Source organism: Microcaecilia unicolor, chromosome 1 (genome assembly GCF_901765095.1).
Source record: "Microcaecilia unicolor chromosome 1, aMicUni1.1, whole genome shotgun sequence".
NCBI classification, from domain to species: domain Eukaryota; kingdom Metazoa; phylum Chordata; class Amphibia; order Gymnophiona; family Siphonopidae; genus Microcaecilia; species Microcaecilia unicolor.
Genome location: NC_044031.1, coordinates 377,572,622 through 377,596,186, shown reverse-complemented (window position 1 = coordinate 377,596,186; position 23,565 = coordinate 377,572,622).

Sequence of the window (23,565 nt, the reverse complement as noted above, 5' to 3'; positions counted from 1 at the left end):
TGTTAAACAAATACAGTATAAAATAAGGGTCAGGTAAGGTAAGGATATACAAGTACAATAAGGGTCAAGGAAATAAGGAATATATAATGTCCAATACGATGTGAGGTTTACTCTTTATAAAGAATTTGGGGACAGATTTGAATATCTATAGATGTATACTTAGAAGAAAGGCGGGAGAGATGAAATATGATGCAATCATTTAAGTATCTCCATGGTATAAATGCACAGGAGGTAGGACTCTATCAATTGAAATAAAGTTCTGGAACAGGGATCATAGGATGAAGTGAAAGGTATAAATTCAGGAGTAATCTAAGGAAATACTTCTTTATAGAATGGGTGGTAGATGTGTGGATCAGCCTCCCAGCAGAGGTAGTAGAGACAAGTACTATGCCTGAATTCAAGAAGGCATAGGACAAGCACAAAGGATCTTTGACAGAGAGAGGAAGGGATTGTACAGCTTAATAGCGGACATGGATGGGTAGACTAGAAAGGCCATAATTTATGTTAGCTTACATTAAAACCCTTTAATGCTTCCAGAAGCATTGTTAACTTTCTTTTGCAGGGTAAATTCATAGGGCCCGATGCTTATTAATAAATACTCTTCCTACCCTCAGAACCCTTTCCCCCTGAATTCCATCCCCACCCTGATTCATTTTCAAACTCCCCAAGAACCCCCCAACTCTCTCCTCCCCCAGCACTTACTAGGAATTTCTATATATGGTGACTAAAGTTGTGTGTGCAAATTTAGCAGTGCAGCCAAACTGCATGTGTAACTTAATTAACAAGCCAACTGGTGCCAATTATTGGGCGCTAACCAGGGGCGTATCTGCGTGGGGCCTCAGGGGCCTGGGCCCCCGCAGATTTCGCCCTGGACCCCCCTACCGCTGCCAACCCTCCCCCTCCGTTGTTGTCGCCTACCTTCGCTGGCGGGGGACCCCAACCCCCGCCAGCCGAGGTCCGCGTCCTCCTGCCGCTGCCAGCTGCCGTTAAAAGAATTCCGTCAGCTGGCGGGGGACCCCCAACCCCCGCCAACCAAGCCGAGGTCCTTTCATTTCTTCTTCCAGTAAAGCTGGCGCCGAAAGTTTCTTCTGAGTCTGACGTCGCTGCACGTTGTACGTGCAGGACGTCAGACTCATTCTGTTTCTGAGTCTGACGTCCTGCATGTACAACGTGCAGCGACGTCAGACTCAGAAGAAACTTTCGGCGCCAGCTTTACTGGAAGAAGAAATGAAAGGACCTCGGCTTGGCTGGCGGGGGTTGGGGGTCCCCCGCCAGCTGACGGAATTCTTTTAACGGCAGCTGGCAGCGGCAGGAGGACGCGGACCTTGGCTGGCGGGGGTTGGGCTCCCCCGCCAGCGAAGGTAGGCGACAACAACGGAGATTGGCAATGGCAGCAGCTGGGTGGAGGGGGATCAGCAATGGCGGCGGCGGCGGCGGCGGCGGGGGGGGGCGCTATAATGTGCCCCCTCACTCTGGCCCTGGCCCCCCCTACCGCCGCAGTTCAGATACGCCCCTGGCACTAACAACCAATTATCAGCACCAGTTGGCACTAATATGTGTATAACTGTCTAAGCATATTCTGTAAAATGGTCCACATCAATTCTAATTTATGGATCTCAAAAAGGGGTGTGGCCATGGGAGAGGCATTGGCAGGTTGTGGCATTCCTAAAAATTACGCACAGTGTTATAGAATTTGTCCAATGTGCGCCTAAGTTAGGCATGGGCATTTCCCCCATTTTGTGTGTGTGTGTGTGGGGGGGGGGGGGGGGGGGGGGGGAGGGGACAGGGGCAGTAGCAGTCCGTAGGACCTTCTGCTTTTCCCTGACTCAAAATGGTAACATCAGTCCCTTAGCTGCAGTTTTGTGATTCCACTAGTAGTGGGTTAGGCTTTCAAATTCTGTTGCTAGTCATCTATAACCTGTAACAAGTTTAATTTTACTGTTTGTCAGAAAAGTATATAAGATGTGTCATACAAAATTTGTGGGTATCACACTAAGGGCCCCTATTACTAAGCTCAGTGGCGTTCCTAGGGAGGCTGACACCCGGGGCGGATCGCCGATGTGCTTCCCCCCCAGGTGCAGCGCTCCCCCCCGGCGAAACGACACCCCCCCGGGTGCATTTTTACCTGCTGGGGGGGGGGGGGGTGCCGCGCGCCTGTCGGCTTCGTTCGTTCCATGCTCCCTCTGCCCCGGAACAGGAACCTGTTCCGGGGCAGAGGGAGCATGGAACGAGCGGAGCAGACAGGCGCGCGGCACCCCTCCAGAGGAGTGCACCCGGGGCGGACCGCACCCACCGCCCCCCCTAGGAATGTCACTGACTAAGCTGTGGTAAAAGGGGGACTGTGCTAATGTCAGCGCATATTTTTCACTTGTGCTGAGGCCCTCTTTTACTGCAGTGGGTAAAAGGCTGTCTTTTTTTTTTTAAATGGCTGTATGGTAAGTGAATCACTTACTGCCTAGCCATTTCAGGGGGGAACACTTACCGCCACCCACTGAGGTGGCGGTAAGGGCTCCTGCACTAACCCGGCAGTAACCGGGCAGCATGCAGCACTGCCTGATTACCACTAGGTAAAACCCAATGCTACAAAAATAAATATTTTTGTAGCACCAGAAATGGCATGTGCTGGGGGTGGAAACTACTGCTGGGCTGCTGCAGTAGACTGGCGATAGTTCACCACTTAGTAAAAGACCCCCTAAGGTAGGTGTTTAGAAAGATAAGGTATATAGAACCATGCTTAGTTGTTTCAACTTTTTTATTTATTTTTTTAAAGAAGAGTTTTGGCTTTAGTAAAAAATATGTATTTTTAAGGTTTCCAATGCGATGAGTCCAAAATCATGTGGAGGTCCATCAAGACTTACATAGAATGCAAAGTTTATCTAAAAGGAAATTAATGTATAAGATGTATGAATATGTAGAGGCAATTCTAGACATGAACATCACAACTTAGGTACCTTGCTGAGCATTGAACCCCAGATTCTATATATGGCGCCCAAAATTGCATGACAACTTAATTGAGACACGAGTCGATAACTAGTAATAATTGAGTGCTAACAACCCATGATTGCAGTTCATAGGCTCCAATTAGGATTTGTGCATGGATCTTGCAAAGTGCTTTTCTATAAAGATAGCCAAACAAACACAATGAAGGAGACAAGAAGGATGATGACAAAAGGAGTCTGATGGACTCAAAGAGTTCTCATCAAAAGCTTATTACTAAAAACTGGATGACACGAATCGTGTTTCAGCCACTAAGGCCTGCCTCAGGAGTCCCTGTGAAATATGTCTATGCCGATATCTGAAAGCACTACTGCTTCTAAAAATGGTGTATCAGTACAGAGAAAAGTACAGTCCAACTCGGCTAAGAAGCCACGTCACCAAACTCTAACGAGCACAGTTTCAATCAGACTCCTTTTGTCATCATCCTTCTTGTCTCTTTCACTGTGTTTGTTTGGCTAGATTACCTGTGCAGAGGTTTATTGTTCTTCTGTACTTGTCGCTTTCTATAAAGATATTTGTTTATTTGTTTATTTATTTTTGTACATTTATACCCCACGTTTTTCCCACAGTTTTGCAGGCTCAAAGTGGCTTACAATGCACTGATAGGCTATTGCCAGATCAGAGGTAACACAGTTACAATTAAATTAGAATTAAATTAGATAGAATCGAAGAAACAGAGAAAATAGATAATAAGGAAAGGTGAAAAGAGTCTAAAAATGGTCCGTAAATAAGTTGGTAGGAAGGACTTCAGGTGATATGTAGAAGCCTTGGAGTAGGCTGAGTCTCTTTTGGCTGCCTGTGCTAAACTCCGATGGTTGAGAAGGTTTTGACTCGCTGTGATTGAATAGTGGCAACCGTCCACTCCAACCCCAAGACCAGGAGTGCATACAAATCGTTTAGCGCTTAACTGAAAAGGGTCGCATGGCCATGGGAGGGGCATGGACAGGTCAGGGGTATTCACTAAAGATGCATGCAGTATTGTAGAACCTGGGGGATCCGTGCGAGGATTTACACCAGGTTTCAGTTGGGCACTGATCCTGGTGCTATGTGCTATTCTATAAACGCCACCCAACTTGGTGGGCCTTTTAGAAAGGCGCACTAGTGTTTTTAGCGCACACTAAAAATAAGCATGTGCTAAATGCTAGAAACACTCATACATTCCTATGGGCCTCTCTAGCATTTAGCACATGCTAATCACTAGCGTGTGCTAAAAACACTAGCATGCCTTTGTAAAAGACACCCTTATTTACTGAATCTAGTCTTAATTTGTATGTGGGTGACAAGATTCTGTTATACTGTGCTATTATAAATCGGCATCAACATGCCTACATTTAGGTGCATCCACTCATACCATGTCAATGGCCGGTATAAGCGTGTGTGCCTAAATGCAACATATTAGCGCATAGCATGCAGTATTCTGTAACTTAAATCACATGCACAGTCCAACTTAATAAATTCGAAAGTAGGGGTCATTCAAAAATCTACCATATATCACCCAACACTAAAAACTCAATTTATCACAGCATCATACCATACAATAATTGTGTAGACCTCAGTGTCAACTTTTTTCACATGGACCACTCAATTTGTGATTTGCCAGCTTCCTCATCTGTCACTGTTTATTAATCCTTCATAGTACTATCTAAACGTTAATATTGTTTTCTTTCACTTAAATTATATGTATATGAGCTCAACACCACTTATCTTAATTTTCTGATGGACCTGCTGCCAACATGGGCCATGTTTCACCTTTGGCTACGTCAGAGCGTAGTCCTCATTTAGGTACCATGTTATAGAATGAGGGGAAAACTGTATAAAACAGGATGCCGCCTCAGCCTATTCTAAACGAGCTGTTGCAATTGTTTTTTCTCAGAGTATACACATCTCTTCTGAAATGGGAATTAACTGTACATACCATCTGATTGCATATTTTCTCTTACTGAATGTGATGTCCTAGGGATATGTGATCGATACTTTTCTTCTCAAGGATAGTTATGCATCTTTCTCTGCATGCATTAAACTGGGACACTGAATCTGTGCATGTATGTGCATATGTTTGGATATATGTGAGAGAGGGGAAGAGACTGTGATCTGAACTGTGAAGCATGTCTGTAGGAGTGTGTTTGTGTGTGTGGGGGGGGGGGGGGGGGGGGGGGGGAAGGGGGGTAGGTCTGGCCAGTGAAAGAAAGACTGCCCTCATGTAAAAGAATATTTAGACTGTTTTGATTGTCTTACGCTAGCTAAATGCAGTCACAGCAATGATTGCATTTTTCATTTGTATAACTAGTTTGCATTTTAATTTTTATCTTTTTATTACGTTAGAATTTTATATAGTTGTAATGTCTATTTGTTTTAACGATGTTTGTGATTATGATTATGTTTGTTTTATTGTAACCCGCTCAGACGTTACAATATGCGGGCTATAAATTTTGTTAAATAAATAAAGATGTCTGTGTTAGAGGCAGGCAGGAAAAGGGATACCAGTTATAGGGTACATTTAGTAAATGCTTCCCCTCATTATGTACTTGGGAGGACAATGTTATTTTTCATTAAATTCTTAATTGCAAAATGCAATCTGTGTGTGTGTACTGGCCTTCTTGCCATATACAGAGTAGTGCATAACAGAGAAATGGCTTGTATGCCGGTGTTAGGAAACAGAAAGACAACATTCATCTGTGCCACAGAAAATCTGCATGTATCTATCTGCTAGCCAGAAATAACGAGAAAGAAAGAGAAATGCTTATATTTGACCTGCCAGCCAACCAGTGAAAATACCATGTGTGTCTGCCTCCTAGCCTGGCAGTGGAATCTAGGGGGAAAGCACATATGTGTCTGCAAGTGGTGTGAATATATATGCTTGTTTTCTCCCATGATTCATTTGTGCACATCTCTAAGGATCATTCAATGTATAATTGCATTATGGTTTGAGTAATTGCTAAAGCATCTTCTCTGTACCAGATTTCCCATTATTGAGTCGTGTTTTCATCCCTAGTGATTCAGTATGTGCTGACTGTAGATAACACAAAAGTAAGAGTCAGAAGGCTCTTCCCATCTCAGAAACTCCCTTTCCAGGCTTTGCTGGTTGCACATACCTTAGGTGCCATCTTAGTCTTGCAATACAAGCACAGGAATAAATACAGAAATTTTACTGAGTAAAAAAGGGGTTTCATTGATTGGTGGGGAAAACCATTCTAGCTTGCACAGAATGTGCTGCATGAGGTAATATTAGAGATAGGGGATTAGCAGTGGCTTATCAAAAGGGAAGAAATGAATGACTCAGTAGACTAGCACAGTAATAAAGAAGCCTGTTGGCTCTCAGCCTAGATGACTCAGGGGACTTTTACTGGAATATAGAGCCTTTCACCTCTAAGTCACTGATCTGAGCCTAATCAGTACTGAACAAAAGTTGTTACCATCTAAATGAAATGAGTTGATGACACTAGACTGGTTCCCAGTAGACAGTTGGTGAGAATACTGAGAGAGCACAACCATAACTGGAGCCAATCTAGAGGGTGAAACCTAAAACAGATGTAGGTTGGGTAGAAAAGGATCCTACAACAGACACAAAGAGGAGTTCCCACTTGGGGAAAGACAGAAAAGATGTGGTTGGAGTGAACAGAAATGAAACTGGGGTGGTGAAGAAAGTGTCTTCTGAGAAGGTACCGTACCATTGTTTGCCCATGTTAATCAGTAAAGTCGGAGTTTGTTATATATCACTGAGTGTTGTGGACTTATGTCTGAACTGGTTCTAGTGGAAGAGGGGAAAACAGGGAAACTGGACACCAAGGGATCAATTCAAGAAAGTACAGCAAATGTTAGGTGGTAAAATGCAGGGTACTGAGCGCTGATTCTAAAATGGCATCCAAGCACCAAGACTCTTTTATGGAATGCTAGTGTAAGTCAGAATTTGCTAGGTAAAAGTTAGGTGTACCCACTTGTGCCATGTCAATAGCGGGCACAAATGCGCCCACCTAAATGTAGCACTTTAGCACATAAATACAAGTGTTCTATAACTAACTTGTATAAATTGTTGATACTCCCATTCCTGCTCAAATGCCTTCCCCTGTATACACCCCCTTGCAATTAAAAAGGAGTATTGTGACATTTTTTTAACTACATGGGATGCGGGACCTGAGGCAGCATGGCTTCACTAGTGGCAGGTCGTGTCAGACGAATCTGACTGTCTTCTTCAATTGGGTGACCAAACAGTTGGATGTGGGAGGGGAGCTTGATGTGGTATACTTAGATTTCAGCAAAGCCTTTGACACGGTTCCGCACAGGCGACTGATAAATAAATTGAATGCAGAGTAACTGATTGGGTAAAAAATTGGTTTTAATGGTAGGAGACAGAGGGTGGTGGTAAATGAAGCTTGCTCTGAAGAAAAGGATGTCGTCTGTGGAGTACCGCAGGGATCGGTCCTAGGATCAGCTCTTATTCAGCTCTTTGTGTGCGATATTGCGGAAGGGCTGTCTGGTAAGGTTTGTCTCTGCGGATGATACTAAACTCTGCAACAGGGTGGACACCCTGGAGGGTGTGAATGACATGAGGAAGGACCTAGCAAAGCTAGAGGAATGGACTGATATTTGACAACTAAGGTTTAATCCAAAAAATGCAGGGTCATGCACTTGGGTCGCAAAAATCTGAGGGAACGGTACAGTATAGGGGGTGTAGTGCTTCAGTGTGCGAAGGAAGAGCGGGACTTGGGGGTGATTGTGTCTGACAACCTTAAAGCTTTCAAATAGGTAGAAAAAGCGACGGCCAAAGCCAGAAGGATGCTTGGGTGCGTAAAGAGAGGCATGACCAGCAGAAAAAAGGAGGTGATAGTGCCGTTGTATAAGTCTCTGTTGAGGCCCCATTTGGAGTACTGCGTGCAGTTCTGGAGACCGTATCTACATAAAGATATAAACAGGATGGAGTCAGTCCAGATGGCGGCTATGAAATTAGTAAGCGGTCTTGAATGCAAAAATTATAGGGACAGGCTTATGAACCTCAACATGTATACGCTGGAAGAGAGGAGAGAGAAAGGAGACATGATAGAAACGTTTAAATATCTCAAGGGCATTTATGTACAGGAAGAGAGCCTTTTCCAAATGAAGGAGAGCTCTGGAATGAGGGGGCATATGACAAAGTTAAGAGAGAATAGGCTTAGGAGTAACCTAAGGAAGTACTATTTCACAGAAAGGGTGGTGGAGGCGTGGAATGACCTCCTGGTGGAGGTGGTGGAGTCGAGGACTGTTCCAGAATTTTAAAAGGCATGGGATAAGCATGTGGGATCGCTTAGGAACAGGTAGAATTTGGGGTTACAGAGGATGGACAGACTGGATGGGTCATATGGCCTTTAGCTGCCGTCATGTTTCTATGTTTCTACGTACGGTGTCAAAAGTTTGTTGTGGCTCCAACATGCATGCTTAACTAAATTAGTTAACGAGCCATTAACTATAAATAAATTGACCTTAACAATCAATTATTGAAGTTAATTGGCACAAATTTGGATTGGCACTTGCATCTGCCTATGCACTAGTCTATAACTAGTCTATTCCCCAGCTGCTAAGGTTTAAAATACAAACTAAAACACATGACCAGCTTTTCCTGCATGAGTATGACGATGTGGAATACACTACCAACTCACTTGAAAACGATCAACGAACTAAATAGCTTCCGCAAAGCTCTGAAAACCTATCTCTTTAACAAGGCCTACCACGAGAACCCATAATTAATTAGAACACAACACCTAAACTCCTTTACTCAGAAGGTCTCACTCTACAACTGGCTGACCAGATCCTCTTGTTTTCCTTTATCTCTTTGTATCACCAACTGTATTCTTTTCCCTGTTATGATGATGCCATAACAGAGCTTTGTAAGCCACATTGAGCCTGCAAATAGGTGGGAAAATGTGGGATACAAGTGCAATAAATAAATAAATAACAGGGTTTCCCAAGACCAGTCTTGGAGTACCCCTTGCCAGTCAGGTTTTCAGGATATCCACAATGAATATGCATGAACTTGATTTGCAGACACTGTCTCCATTATATGCAAATCTCTTTCATGCATATTCATTGTGGATATCTTGTAAACCTGTCTGGAAAGGGGTACTCCAGACCCGGACTTGGGAAGTACTGGTCTATAACACCAGGTGACTAAATCTCACAGCGTGTAACTTAAAAGGGGGTGTGGCCAGGGAAAGGGCATTCCAAAAATCTGTGCACGGTGTAAGAGAATAGGGCTATTTATGTTCCAAAATGTCATGAGCTAGGTGCTGGCATTTACAACAGGTTTCAGGTGGCATAAAAACTGGCGCTGAACTTTAGGTGCATGAATCGGCTATAAGGGCTATTCTATCAGAGCACTATTTATAGCAGAGGATTTCAGCCCAGTCCTCAGGACACACCAAGCCACTCAGGGTTTTCAGGATATCCCCATTGAATTCAATGGGAACATCCTGAAAACCCCAACTGGCTGAGAGTTCCCCAAGGACTGGGTTGAAAACCTCTGCTTCATAGAATAGTACTTAGCACCAATTTTTGAGTGCAACTTGCACACTCGTATTATAGAATACCACTGAGCGTGCACCTAGCATTTATACAGGTGAAAGTTATATTCATGTGCATAAGTGTTAGTATTCTATCATTTTAATATGCAAATGATGTTTACATTTAGGTGCTAGGTTATAGAATTAGGAGCCAAATTGGCAGTGGTATAGGGCCTTGGAGGAGAATATCTCTCCTCATGTCTTTGGTGCTCATCAAATACAAAAGCTTGTGCATGCAACCCCAGAATCCACTTCACTGAATGAAGATTTGCTGGGCAACTGTTACTTAAGTACTTAAGCACTGACATTCTGGGACAGACCAAATGTCCATCAGACTCAGCATCCTGTTTCCAGCAGTGGCCAATCCAGGTCATAAGCATCTGTTTATTCCTAAAGAATAAAACAGATTTCATGCTGTTTATCTCAGGAATAAGCAGTAGATTTTCCCAAGTCCACTTTAATAATGGTTAATGGACTTTTCTTTTAGGAACTTGTAAACATTTTTTAAACCCTGCTATGGTAACCACATTTAGGTGCACATATGTAGTTCTATATATAGAGCAAAAGGAGAAGGCTGAGAGTGTTCCTGAGGTATGGCCACACATACATATAAATACTAGGTATAGGCACCAATATTCAACCTGTATACATGCATTGGTATTGACCGCTGTCCTCTGGCCAGAAGCTGATCCACAATATGTTGTGATAATTCAGCAAAATGTTAGTCTACAATCCTCTGTTGTCATCTAGCAAAAGATCAGCACCCTTGTCTAGTATCCATCTCCAGGAGGCAACCTAATCATCTTCAAGAAGGGCACAGTCTCCAACTCTCTAGGTTCAAACAGTTGTAGGGTCTTTATTTAGGTCTCCCTATTTAAGGTGAGTCTGTGTTCCCCAGCAGTCAAGGGTCTTTTAGTTCATTCAGTCCTGGGGTAAACAGAAATCCCCTCCCAGGCCCCCTTTGGTGCTTAACAGTGTCCTTTCCTCCCTTTCCAGGTCTTATTAACAAGCAATGTCTACTGTTCACCTGTTTATGCAAATCATATGCTAATGTATCTTAGTTCAGTTACTAAGTATTCTTCCCTCTCTTCCAGAGCTCAGGGAATTGTATGAATAGAATCCAGAAGGGTTAGTTCTCCCCGCCACATCCCTGTCAAACTACAACCTTCCATGCAGGGTCCCAATGTATTCGCCCTAACTGTGTGAGTGGGCCATGGGACTAACTTCATATTCAAGTTGTCATATAAGGCCAAGCTCTGGTATATCTCCTTGGGTAGGGTCCTCATCTCTTCATGTTATATACACCATCACATATCTTCTCCCTTTTTTAAAAGGACTTTATGTTCTATCTCTACTCTGACTTGCTATTCTCCAGGTGAACTCCACTTCTCTCCTGGGATGGGTAATCGGTATTAAGATGATCTTTCTCTGCCTGATGCTTCACCATGTAATCATAGATTTGGAGGGCTAGATACCAAAGCATTAATCTTGCATTGTTGTTTTTCATTAGGCCTAATGGAAGTAAAGCAAACAAGAAGGAACCTCTACGGAGAAGAAAGCCACAACAGGGTGAAGTAGAGGTCAGCCAAATGATGAGCCAACTCAGGAGATGTTGCTTGAAAATCCTTTTCTTCAAAGCACCAGGACAAGGGTCCTTATCCTGGTGCTTTGAATAAAATGATTTTCAAGCAATATCTCCTGAGTTGGCTTTTCATTAGGTCTAACCTTTTCAGTAGAGCAAAGTCTGTTAATAAGGTAAAATGTTTCCCTAAGAGATAGAGTCTCTAAGGTTCATTTCACCACCAAACACTCTTATTGAAGATTATTATTTGTATATTTTGGCACTAAACTGAAAGCTTGTTTGCAGTTAAGGGAGGTATTTTTTAGCCAATGAGGTGATTCTACCTGCTAAATCTGAGCATATAATGAAGCTCTGGGTGGGCTCTGAGGATTTTTCCTCCCAAATATTTTTCTAATTAATACTTAGAATATGAGGGAAGTAAACTGAGAAAGGATTGCTTCTATGTGGATGGAATTTGTTTATATTTGTATTTGACGATTCAATGGTTCCATCAGCTCTATATTGTTTGTATTTCAACTGGGTTCAATTCCCATTGTATCTCCTTGTGATTCTGGCTTAACCATCCATTGCCCCAAGTACAAAACATCAAATGTGAGCTCACTAGGGACAGAGAAAATAACTGAATATAATAAATGTAAACTGCTTTGGTTGTACCACTGAAAGGTGGTATATCAAATCCATGACCCTTCTTAAGAACATAAGAATAGTCATACTGAGTCAGACCAATGGTACATCTAGCTCAGTATCCTGCTTCCAGCAGTGGCCAATCCAGGTCACAAGTAACTGGCAGAAACCCAATTAGTAGCACCTTCCATGGCTATCTTAGGGCAAGTAGTGGCTTCCCCCGTGCTCATCTTAATAACAGACTATGGACTTTCCCTCCAGGAACTAGTCCAAACCTTTTTTTAAACCAAGATACACTAACCACCATTAGAGCTTAACTATTCTTTGAGTGAAAACATATTTCCTCCTATTTATTTTAAAAGTATTTCCCTGTAATTTCATTGGGTGTCCCCTGGTCTTTGTACTTTTTGAATGACTGATTCTTCCTTGGTACCTTGCCTCCTGCCCTCCTGTCCCTTATGGGTCCTTCCTGAGTCTTTTCATTTCTATGCCCCTTTCTACTTTCTGATCTCCTTCCCTCTTTCCTCTTTCACAGATATACTACTCACCCAGTGCTATTTTTCTTCCTCAATGTCAGATCACCCATGAAAATGAAGGGGGTGGGGTGGGGTGTAGGAGATTTGGAAAAAAAGAAAAGATAGGGAGGGGACTGGGAGGACTGAAGAGATTAAACTGGAAAGCAAGAAGGTAGAGAGAAGTGAAAGACTGGAGGGTGAAAGAATGGGATAAACATGAGTGAAATCCAGCTATGGATGTATAGAGAGGTTGAAAAAAAGAAATAGAGAAAAAATGGTGAAAGAGAATAATTCAGCACTAAGCTAAAAAAGAGAAGAGAGAAAAAACAGAAAAGAGATCCTGGGAAAGGATGTAGGAGAAGATCAATAAGTGGAAAAAGGAGACCAGAAACAACCTAATTAGAAAAATAAAATGATTATATGCAACAAAGATACAAAAAGAAAAAACAACATGTTATTTTGAGATATTAGTGATTAGAATATGTTAGCTTTGGGAATGTGCATGCCCTATACATTTGCATTGCTTATTACGGGAACAAATGTACATAAGTACATAAGTAGTGCCATACTGGGAAAGACCAAAGGTCCATCTAGCCCAGCATCCTGTCACCGACAGTGGCCAATCCAGGTCAAGGGCACCTGGCACGCTCCCCAAACGTAAAAACATTCCAGACAAGTTGTACCTAAAAATGAGGAATTTTTCCAGTCCATTTAATAGCGGTCTATGGACTTGTCCTTTAGGAATCTATCTAACCCCTTTTTAAACTCCGTCAAGCTAACCGCCCGTACCACGTTCTCCGGCAATGAATTCCAGAGTCTAATTACACGTTGGGTGAAGAAAAATTTTCTCCGATTCGTTTTAAATTTACCACACTGTAGCTTCAACTCATGCCCTCTAGTCCTAGTATTTTTGGATAGCGTGAACAGTCGCTTCACATCCACCCGATCCATTCCACTCATTATTTTATACACTTCTATCATATCTCCCCTCAGCCGTCTCTTCTCCAAGCTGAAAAGCCCTAGCCTTCTCAGCCTCTCTTCATAGGAAAGTCGTCCCATCCCCACTATCATTTTCGTCGCCCTTCGCTGTACCTTTTCCAATTCTACTATATCTTTTTTGAGATACGGAGACCAGTACTGAACACAATACTCCAGGTGCGGTCGCACCATGGAGCGATACAACGGCATTATAACATCCGCACACCTGGACTCCATACCCTTCTTAATAACACCCAACATTCTATTCGCTTTCCTAGCCGCAGCAGCACACTGAGCAGAAGGTTTCAGCGTATCATCGACGACGACACCCAGATCCCTTTCTTGATCCGTAACTCCTAACGCGGAACCTTGCAAGACGTAGCTATAATTCGGGTTCCTCTTACCCACATGCATCACTTTGCACTTGTCAACATTGAACTTCATCTGCCACTTGCACGCCCATTCTCCCAGTCTCGCAAGGTCCTCCTGTAATCGTTCACATTCCTCCTGCGACTTGACGACCCTGAATAATTTTGTGTCATCGGCGAATTTAATTACCTCACTAGTTATTCCCATCTCTAGGTCATTTATAAATACATTAAAAAGCAACGGACCCAGCACAGACCCCTGCGGGACCCCACTAACTACCCTCCTCCACTGAGAATACTGGCCACGCAATCCTACTCTCTGCTTCCTATCTTTCAACCAGTTCTTAATCCATAATAATACCCTACCTCCGATTCCATGACTCTGCAATTTCTTCAGGAGTCTTTCGTGCGGCACTTTGTCAAACGCCTTCTGAAAATCCAGATATACAATATCAACCGGCTCCCCATTGTCCACATGTTTGCTTACCCCCTCAAAAAAATGCATTAGATTGGTGAGGCAAGACTTCCCTTCACTAAATCCGTGCTGACTTTGTCTCATCAGTCCATGTTTTTGTATATGCTCTGCAATTTTATTCTTAATAATAGCCTCCACCATCTTGCCCGGCACCGACGTCAGACTCACCGGTCTATAATTTCCCGGATCTCCTCTGGAACCCTTCTTAAAAATCGGAGTAACATTGGCTACCCTCCAGTCTTCCGGTATTACACTCGATTTTAGGGACAGATTGCATATTTCTAACAGTAGCTCCGCAAGTTCATTTTTTAGTTCTATTAATACTCTGGGATGAATACCATCAGGTCCCGGTGATTTACTACTCTTCAGCTTGCTGAACTGACCCATTACATCCTCCAAGGTTACAGAGAATTTGTTTAGTTTCTCCGATTCCCCCGCTTCAAATATTCTTTCCGGCACCGGTGTCCCCCCCAAATCCTCCTCGGTGAAGACCGAAGCAAAGAATTCGTTTAATTTCTCCGCTACGGCTTTGTCCTCCTTGATCGCCCCTTTAACACCATTTTCGTCCAGCGGCCCAACCGACTCTTTGGCCGGTTTCCTGCTTTTAATGTATTTTCTTCAGTATTCCTCTGTTCCCTGTTTGGTTTCCTAGGGTTTCCACTACAGATTTTGTCTGCATGTTTCTGGTTCTACTTTGTAGTCCCTTATTCTGTTTTAAATAAAGTTGGTTGTGTTCTGTAGGTGAGACCAACATACAGTATGTCTGCTAGCATGCGGTTTCCATGTAGGCATCCACTTTTCTATCATTGCACACAGTCCTTTACCCGAATTAACATATCACCTCTGCAGCTCTTCCAAAAAATAAAAAAGAAAGAAAAAGAAGATGTATTACTTACTTTCAGAAACCAATTTCTGCTTTCTTCTGTATTCTCCTGTGTACAATGCTGTACTGTTCTTAATAGGATGACCTTGCCTGAGTGTATTAAGTTTCTTCATAAAAAGCCTTTGAAAGGAAAATGTCCCTGACATGGATCCATGTTTCACTAAATGGTTTCTTCAGAGGATTATTAATCAACTATCATATGAAACCACTGAAATATGAAAAATATAAAAAAACTAAATCAGAAACATACTCATAAAATTGTTTTAACAAATACTGCAAAAATCCATCAATGAAAGTTCAAGGTGTAGCAGCATACAAAATGCAAATCCATAAGACGATGAGCTTGAAATATACCCAGGAAATGACTTCATCACATGAGTAACATAACTAATCATTTTTAAATCTAGAATACAAAAACTACAATGCTTTTACATAAAATATCTTTATTATTCACAGTGCAGTCCATTTAATTTCTTTGTTAAATTCACAAGGGGCTATCATATCACAGTAAAATATGAACTACTGTTCTTTATGAAGCAGTAAACATGACATATCACCTCTGCAATCCACTCGCTACACTGCCAATACAGTAAATTTCAAATCCCAAAAGTGTGGTTTACCTGGTACCAGTGTTGAACTAATGGTGCTTCCTCCCGCTCTGCGTGGAGACTACTTAAATGTATTGCAATACTCTGTTTGATTGAACGTTTCTGGGATATATTTCAAGCTCAGCATCTTAGGGCAGTTAACTGCCATGTTATATGCCTGAAGGGATTCCCATTTTTGCATTGTTGCCAAACTTTGTAATTTAATTGTTGGTTTCTGCAGTATTTTTTGAAATAATTTTATGAGTATGTTTCTGATTTTGGTTTTATGTTTTTTTTTCCCATTTCAGTGGTTTTGTATGATAGTTGTTTGATAATCCCCTGAAGAAACTATTCAGTGAAACATGAATCCATGTTGAGGACATTTTCCTTTCAATGACTTTTTATGAAGAAATACTGCCTAACAATGCCTAACTTGGACACCAGCATTTATGCCAGGTTTTAGTAGGCACCTAAAAGGCTCAGGATCTGCGCTAAACACTATTCTATATAAGACATACACCCTTTGTAGAATGATGCTTAGGTCTAAATTCTATATATTGTGCCTGGAAAATCTGCATGGAAAACATTTCCACCTAAGTGTATTCTATAACATTGCCATGTGGCTTATAGAATACACTTATGCCTGTCAGTGCGACTATATTTAGTCGTGAGGAATTACACCAAGTAAAATCTGGTGTAAATACCTGCGCCTAAGTTAGACACAGAGCAGATATATTCTATAACCTGCGTGTAAATTTTTGGAATGCCTACAACCCGCCCATTTCACATTCACGATCATGCCCCATTTTTGACAACACGCATTAGAATTTACACGCACCATATTATAGAATTCACTTAGCGAGTTCTGCTCTTAAAGTTCTAATGAATGCCAATTAGTGCTGATAATTGCTTGTTAACATCCAATTAAGGGGTCTTTTACTAAAGGTTAGCTCGAGTTACCCATAAAATGGGCCCTGCTGCAGATAATTCAAGCTAAACTTTAGTAAAAAAAAAAAAAAACCTAACAGCGCTGATTGGCTTGTTAACCAATTAGGTTATATACATTGTTATGGAATACCCTTAGATTTCTGTGTGGAAATCTAGGTGTGATATATAGAACCTGGGGGTTAGTGCTGAATTTTTTTGGCACCTAAGTTTCAGTGTCATTTGTTGAATTGCCTCCTTTGTGCAGCCTGCATAAATGAAAAATAATCCATTTTCTTATGGACTATAATAAATTACTGGCAGCGCCTCAAGATAATAATCTTTAAACCCATATTGATACAACTACGTTGAAGAGAAAAGACCACCTGACTAAGTCAATGCCTTTTTTGCATCACAGCTTACCACAGAACATCTTTTCCATAGGTTAGATAATATTTCCAGGCTCTTAAAACTCTATGGATATTATATACTGTGGGGAGAATTCTATATATGACGTTGAAAAAAAAAAGCACTTAGTCCTATTCTATAAACCCCGCCTAACTTTAGGTGTGGTTTATAAAATATGTGTAGCAGCCATCCCCATGACTAAAATTTAAGTGCATCCATTTACTACTACTATTACTTATCATTTCTACAGCCCTACAAGGCATACGCAGCGCTGTACACCATACACAAAAAGACAGTCCCTGCTCAAAGAACTTACAATCTAGATAAGACAGGTAAACAGACAGAACAATAAGGGATAAGGGAATAAAGAGGTGAGGATAAAAGGACAGGGCAAGTGAGTAGTGGTTAGGAGTCAAAAGCAGTGGTAAAGAGGTGGGCTTTAAGTTTAGACTTGAAAACGGCCAAAGACGGGGCTAGACGTACAGGCTTGGGTAGTCTATTCCAGGTGTGAGGTGCAGCAAGATAAAAGGAACAGAGTCTGGAATTAGCAGTAGAGGAGAAGGGGACAGATAAGAGAGATTTATCTACAGAACGGAGTACCCGAGGGGGGGGGGGCGTAGGGAGAGACAAGAGTGGAGAGGTACCGGGGAGCGGCAGAGTGAATGTACCAATTTACACCAACTAAAACCTGATATAAATGCCCATGTCATATTTAGGTACTGATCAGGCATATTCTGTAACAGTGCACATCATTTTCAGGAATGCCTATGCCCCACCTATACCCCTCCCATGTCCACACCCCATTTTGTGATCTGCGCATTAGAAGTTATGCATCCCATTTTACAGAATACATTTAGAAAGTTGTATGCGTAAATTCTAATTAGTGCCAATTAGTGCCAATAATTGCTTGATAGTGGCCAATTATAAGAGCTGATTAGCGCGTTCAACAATGCTATGCATGCTAATTTGTACATGTAGCTTTAGTCGCCATAGCCTGCCCTTTAAAAAACCCTACCTGATCATGATTAATAAGGTGGGGCAAGATCAAACTTAGGTCCTCTTTTACAAAGATGCACTAGCAATTCCCTCTCATTTGCTGAGAAGGAATTGCTAGTGCAGTTTTGTAAAAGAAGACCTTAATCTATTTGTTCCCATTTTCGAAAAGATTTTATGCTCTATATTGAGCATTGATATTGACCTATAAGAAGATGCCTGCTGGGGATTTTTTCCTGGCTTAGGTATCAAAGACATCAAAGCCTGATTTACCTCATCCAGAAAACTCTTCATATCCAAAGCACTAAAAAAAATACACCTCTAGAGGACCACATAACTGAATTTCTAAGAGCCTGTAGAATTCCCCTGAAAACCCATCTGGTACTGCAGCTTTATTTAGAGCAGGGGCTCTCAACACAGTCCTCAGGACACATAATCGAACGGTGCCGGCCATCTCTGGGGCTGGCTCCGCAAATGGGAGGGGCCAACCGTATTTTCGAAAAAGATGGCCAGCCATTTTTTTCTTCGCTAATACGGTTGGGCCCAGCCAAATGTCAGAGATGGCCGGGTTTGAGATGGCCGGCATTGATTTTCGGCAATAATGGAAACTAATGCCGGCGATCTCAAACCCGGCCAAATCCAAGGCATTTGGTCGTGGCAGGAGCCATTATTTGTAGTGCACTGGCCCCCCTCACATGCCAGGACACCAACTGGGCACCCTAGGGCACACTTCTAAAAATTTTTAAACAAAAATTAGCTCCCAGGTACATAGCTCCCTTACCTTGCGTACTGAGGCCCCCAAATCCTCCCCAAAACCCACTACCCACAACTGTACACCACTGCCATAGCCCTTAGGGATGAAGGGGGGCACCTACATGTGGGTACAGTGGGTTTTGGGGGTGGTTGGAGGGCTCCCATTTACCACCAGAAATGTAACAGGTAGGGGGGGGATGTGCCTGGGTCCACCTGCCTGAAGTGCACAGCTCCAGGGACTGCATACTGCTGTCAGGGAGCTGGGTATGACATTTTAGGCTGGCATACAGGCTGGCAAAAAAGGGTTTTTTTTGGGTGGGAGGGGGTTGGTGACCACTGGGGGAGTAAGGGGAGGTGATCCCTGATTCCCTCCGGTGGTCATTTGGTCAGTTGGGGCTCCTTTTTGAAGTTTGGTCGTGAAAAAAGGGACCAAGTAAAGCCGGTGAAATGCTCGTCATCTAGCTTTTTTTTTTTCCATTATCAGGCGAAGCCGGCCATCTCGTGAGCACGCCCCCATCCTGCCTTCACTACCCTACCGACATGTCCCCTTGAAGTTTCGCCGGCTCCTTGACGGAAAGCAGTTGAACCCGGTCAAAATCGGCAGTCGATTATACTGATTTGGCCGGTTTCAGGAGATCGCTGGCCATCTCCCGATTTGTGTTGGAAGATGGCCGGGGATCTCTTTCGAAAATGAGCTGGCTAGCCAGTCAGGATTTCAGGATACCCACAATGAATACACATGAAATAAATTTACATGTACCACCTCTTTTGTATGCAAATTAATCTCTTGCATAGTCCTTGTGGATATCCTGAAAACCTGGCTGGGTGTGTCCTGAGGACTAGGTTGAGAAACTCTGATTTAAAGGTAGACCATGTATCACCACTCTCATCCCTTCTAACAATATAGGGGTATTAAGTTGTTCCAACTCCTCTTGTGCTAGGGTGAGCTGTCTTAAGTGAGTCATAATAAAATCAATTGGATTATTGTTCACCCCCTGTGCCCCCTACGATTAAAAAAAAACTTCCTCAGAACAGTTTGTTATGTCAACACTGTGCCTGATTCATCTATCAGTGACTCAACATATCTCAGGCCCATCCATGGATGAAATAGTCATGCAAGCAATTCACTGGATTTATTTCCAAAGGTGTATGATTTGTACTTACAATACGTACTCACGTTTTTTTGCCCTCTCATGCAAGAGTTTTTAAAGCTGCTTGCACTGCTAACAGTTACTCCTGAATCTCTTGAGTTGAAATATCACTAAATCACATCCACTCACACTGAAGATATCTCTTCAATATCAAGCTACTCTTTGTCACCTCCTTTCAATTTCTGGCCACAAAAGTGATAATATCACCTCTAAGTACCACTTTAGTGGTATGTCAGAACAGTATAGGATTGTCATGATGCCTTTTACTATTTTCACAAGATTCTCCCCATTTCTTCAGTAAGTAGGGCTTGGAATTTGAGGGTCATCGTATAGGCATTTTGGAAAACTCCACCTCTGGATCTGTTTATACCCTGTCTTCATTGTATCTCAAGTCCGACCAGAGTGTGACTGGAGATCATCCAGGGGGCTATTTCTGAAATACATACCCTGTCAAACCATGTCTGAAAGAAAAATGTAATTGAGTCAAGATGTTGACTTGTATGTTCTTGTCAAATTGTGTGAATGAATTCTCTCTCTAAGGGGTGCAGTTTCTGCCATACATTGTGATAGGTTATGCCTGTCAAGGTCCATGGGGGGAGGCTGAGCAGTCAGGAAAACCTGGCATAGATCAGTATCTCTCTCTGGTAAAGAAGATAAAGCTGAACCAGGAATTAACTGTACATAGAAGCCTCGCTGTTCTTTTCTTGAGGAAGGTGTTTCCAGCAGAGGAAAAGAAGTCCTAGGGGGCAGGGCAGCAAGGAGTACTAGGCAAGTGTCATGTCCCGTACCTCAATGCAAGCAGTGTTCTCAGGCTGCGCAGGGTCCAGTCGACACGCACACTTGGCTGGCACAGCCCTGAGCCATGTGTGTGTAGTTCTTTTCTGGCTGCAGGCTCCTTGATTGCTTTGCTTCCACACACCTGTGTCTGCTCTCTCTCTCTCTCTCTCTCTCTCTCTATCTCTCTCTGCCTGGCTTCTCTCCCATTGGTCTTCCGGTTCCTCCTTTCCCTGCTTTTGTCCTATGGCTGTGCTACTTCTCCCTGCTGGTCCCTGCTGATGTCAGACGTCAGCACTTTATCAGCTGAGCTCTTCCTGAACTCTATGCTTCGGCTTCTACTTTGGTAGGTGTTACTTGCTCAGTTGTGTGTTTCTTCTCTACTTTGTCCCTTGTTGTTGACTTTGCCTGTGCCTGGATTACTCTCTTGACCTGATGCCTGCCTACTGACTTTACCCGTACCTAGATTACTCTCTTGCCTGTTGTTTGCCTATTGACTTTGCCTATACCTGGATTACTCCCCTGCCTGTTAACATTGTCTGTTCCTGGATTACTCCCTTGCCTGCTGCCTGCCTATTAACTTTGCCTGTACCTGGATTACTCTCTTGCCTGCTGCCTGTCTGACCATCACGTTCACCACCCTGTTTCCTGCTCCGTCTCGTAAGCCCTGCAGGCCACCCGCACCTAGGGGCTCAACCTCTGGGGAACAGCAGTCAGCGCAGGTGAAACCCGGGGTTGTCCGGCCGCCAAGCAGAACCTGGTCCGAGTACCGGACTCAGCAGCGCTCTACTTGGTACAAGAACTCACAAGTCTGACAGCAAGCTGAATGGGAACAGTCTTCTTGGAACTGTAGGCAGAAATGCTTTCAAGACTGGATGAGTGTGCCTCATTAACAATTCTTCCAAGCTGCAGAGTAGGAGTGGATCTGAGGTTTCCCAAATGGAGGAGAGCAAAGTTGTTGATTAGCAGCCTTCTCCAGCTGTAGAAAGGGGTGGAACTGAAAACTTTAACCCACAAAATAGTCAGGGGGAGATGCATTAAACTTACTGGGCCAGCAACGTGGTTTTTTGATCAGTTCTAGCCGGTTTAGCGAGCATGTTATTCAGCTACAGATGCAGAGAGGGGTTCTACGGGCTGTTTTCCATTCACGGCAGCAGGCAACAGGAATGGTATGCAGAGTTATTTAAATGAGCCGATTACCATTCAAATGTGCATTCCAAGTGATGCACAGACTGCTGCCCCTGCCTTTTTATGACCAAATATTTACGGGAGGTCAGGGAGTGTTGTAACCGCACAACGGTAAGCTGAAGAAGTCATTTTTCTGGGGAAAAAAGCCACTGCCTGGTACTGCAATAAAAGTAATTTGGCAAGTGTGTGTGCAAACAATTTCTGTTTAATAAAGGAGATTAGAAAGATGCTTTACTTGAAGTACCTGGGAGTAATAAGGTAAGGTGCCAGGAGCCAGAGAGTCACAATGTCTTTGCACACTTCAAAGGAAATCATATCTCCTGGAAGTTTCTTAGCCAAAAGATTGCATCTGTCAGATGTATTATTTACAGCACTGTAGTGCCCAATAACTAAAATTACTTTTCTATAAAGTATTCCTGTCACAGGTCACACACAGCATGTAGATAAAGTGTGTGGTGCTCAGCACTTCCCTCTCCCTCTCTACCTTCCTCTGCTCTCATCCTGTTGTAGAGCATTTGAAGATCAGTTCACAGCACACACTCAGGAAAGACAGGCAAAAGCAGTGTCCATAGTCCCTGCCACCAAAACGTTGTTTCCTGCCTGTGCGCTGATTACAAGAGAAAAAAACCCCAAAGCTACACATGCATGTATTGAAGCTGTTCTGGCTTCTTCGGAGTTCTGTTTAATTTTTGTCTACATATTTCTATTTTTAGTTTGTGGTTACTTATTCTATACTTCGAGTGTCTATCTGTGATTGTGTGTGAATATGACAGGTATTCTTTTAGCATCAAGTGTCTGGGAAGGACTAATCTGTACTAATCCAGCTTGCTTTGTTTTCCAATAGAGGTTTTAATGTCCTGCTCACTGCAATGCTCAGTGTTGTGGTTTTTTTTTTCTAGGAAGGACTTTCTAGGAAGTTTGCTTGTAAGCATACTAGATTCTGTGGTCCAACTTAAGAACACTTTTTGCTTTGTAGTAAAAAAATAGTTTTAAGAGCTGTACACATTACTTTTACTGGAGTATTTTATTTATTTATTTATTTATTGGGGGGGGGGGGGGGGGGGAATAAGACTTTCTACTGTTACATCACTACTTCTGAAGCCAGTACTATTACTTTTCACTTAAGTACTTTTAAAGCATAACAAACCCATCTCTGACTGTTTCCATGGGAGTAAGGGAAGTTGAAATAGGAGTCAACCCTTTAGGAATGCAAAGAATATAGCTGCCTGCATTGGAAGAGAAACTTTAAGGATTAAGGGAGAGGTGGAGAGAAGCCAGTCTCCTAACTGGTGCACTCCACGCAAAGGGGGAAGGGAACCTAATCTGGGTAATGCAAAAGGGTACACAGGAAGAAAAGAAAAGGCATGAGGGAGAGTCAGCCTTAAAGAGGATAACCCTGTGTGCTTGAAAATTTTGGTTACATGAAAAAGGAGAAAGTCCTAGGGAAATAAGGAAGGGGTATGAACCACTGTTCTTCCTATTACATAAAAGAGTTCTATTTAACTCAATGCAGTGCTAGGGAAAGGGGAAGATAGGACCTAACTTTAAAACCCTGTGTATTAACTGAGTTGTATTTCAGGAGAAACTGGAAAGTTCTATGGAACTTGGGGGGGGTGGGGGGCAGGAACCCTATTATTTGTATGGAAGAGAAAAGACTTGCGTTCTTGAAGTGAAGGAATAGTGTCCTATGTTTACCCTGACAGAACAGGAACACATTGTTGAACCATGATTAATTAGGATCTATGTTTGAAAAGAAAGACTTAGAACTATTTTTGCATGTTTTGGTGATATTGAATACAGACCATTTTAGGGCACATTCTAGAGCTTGGCAATCT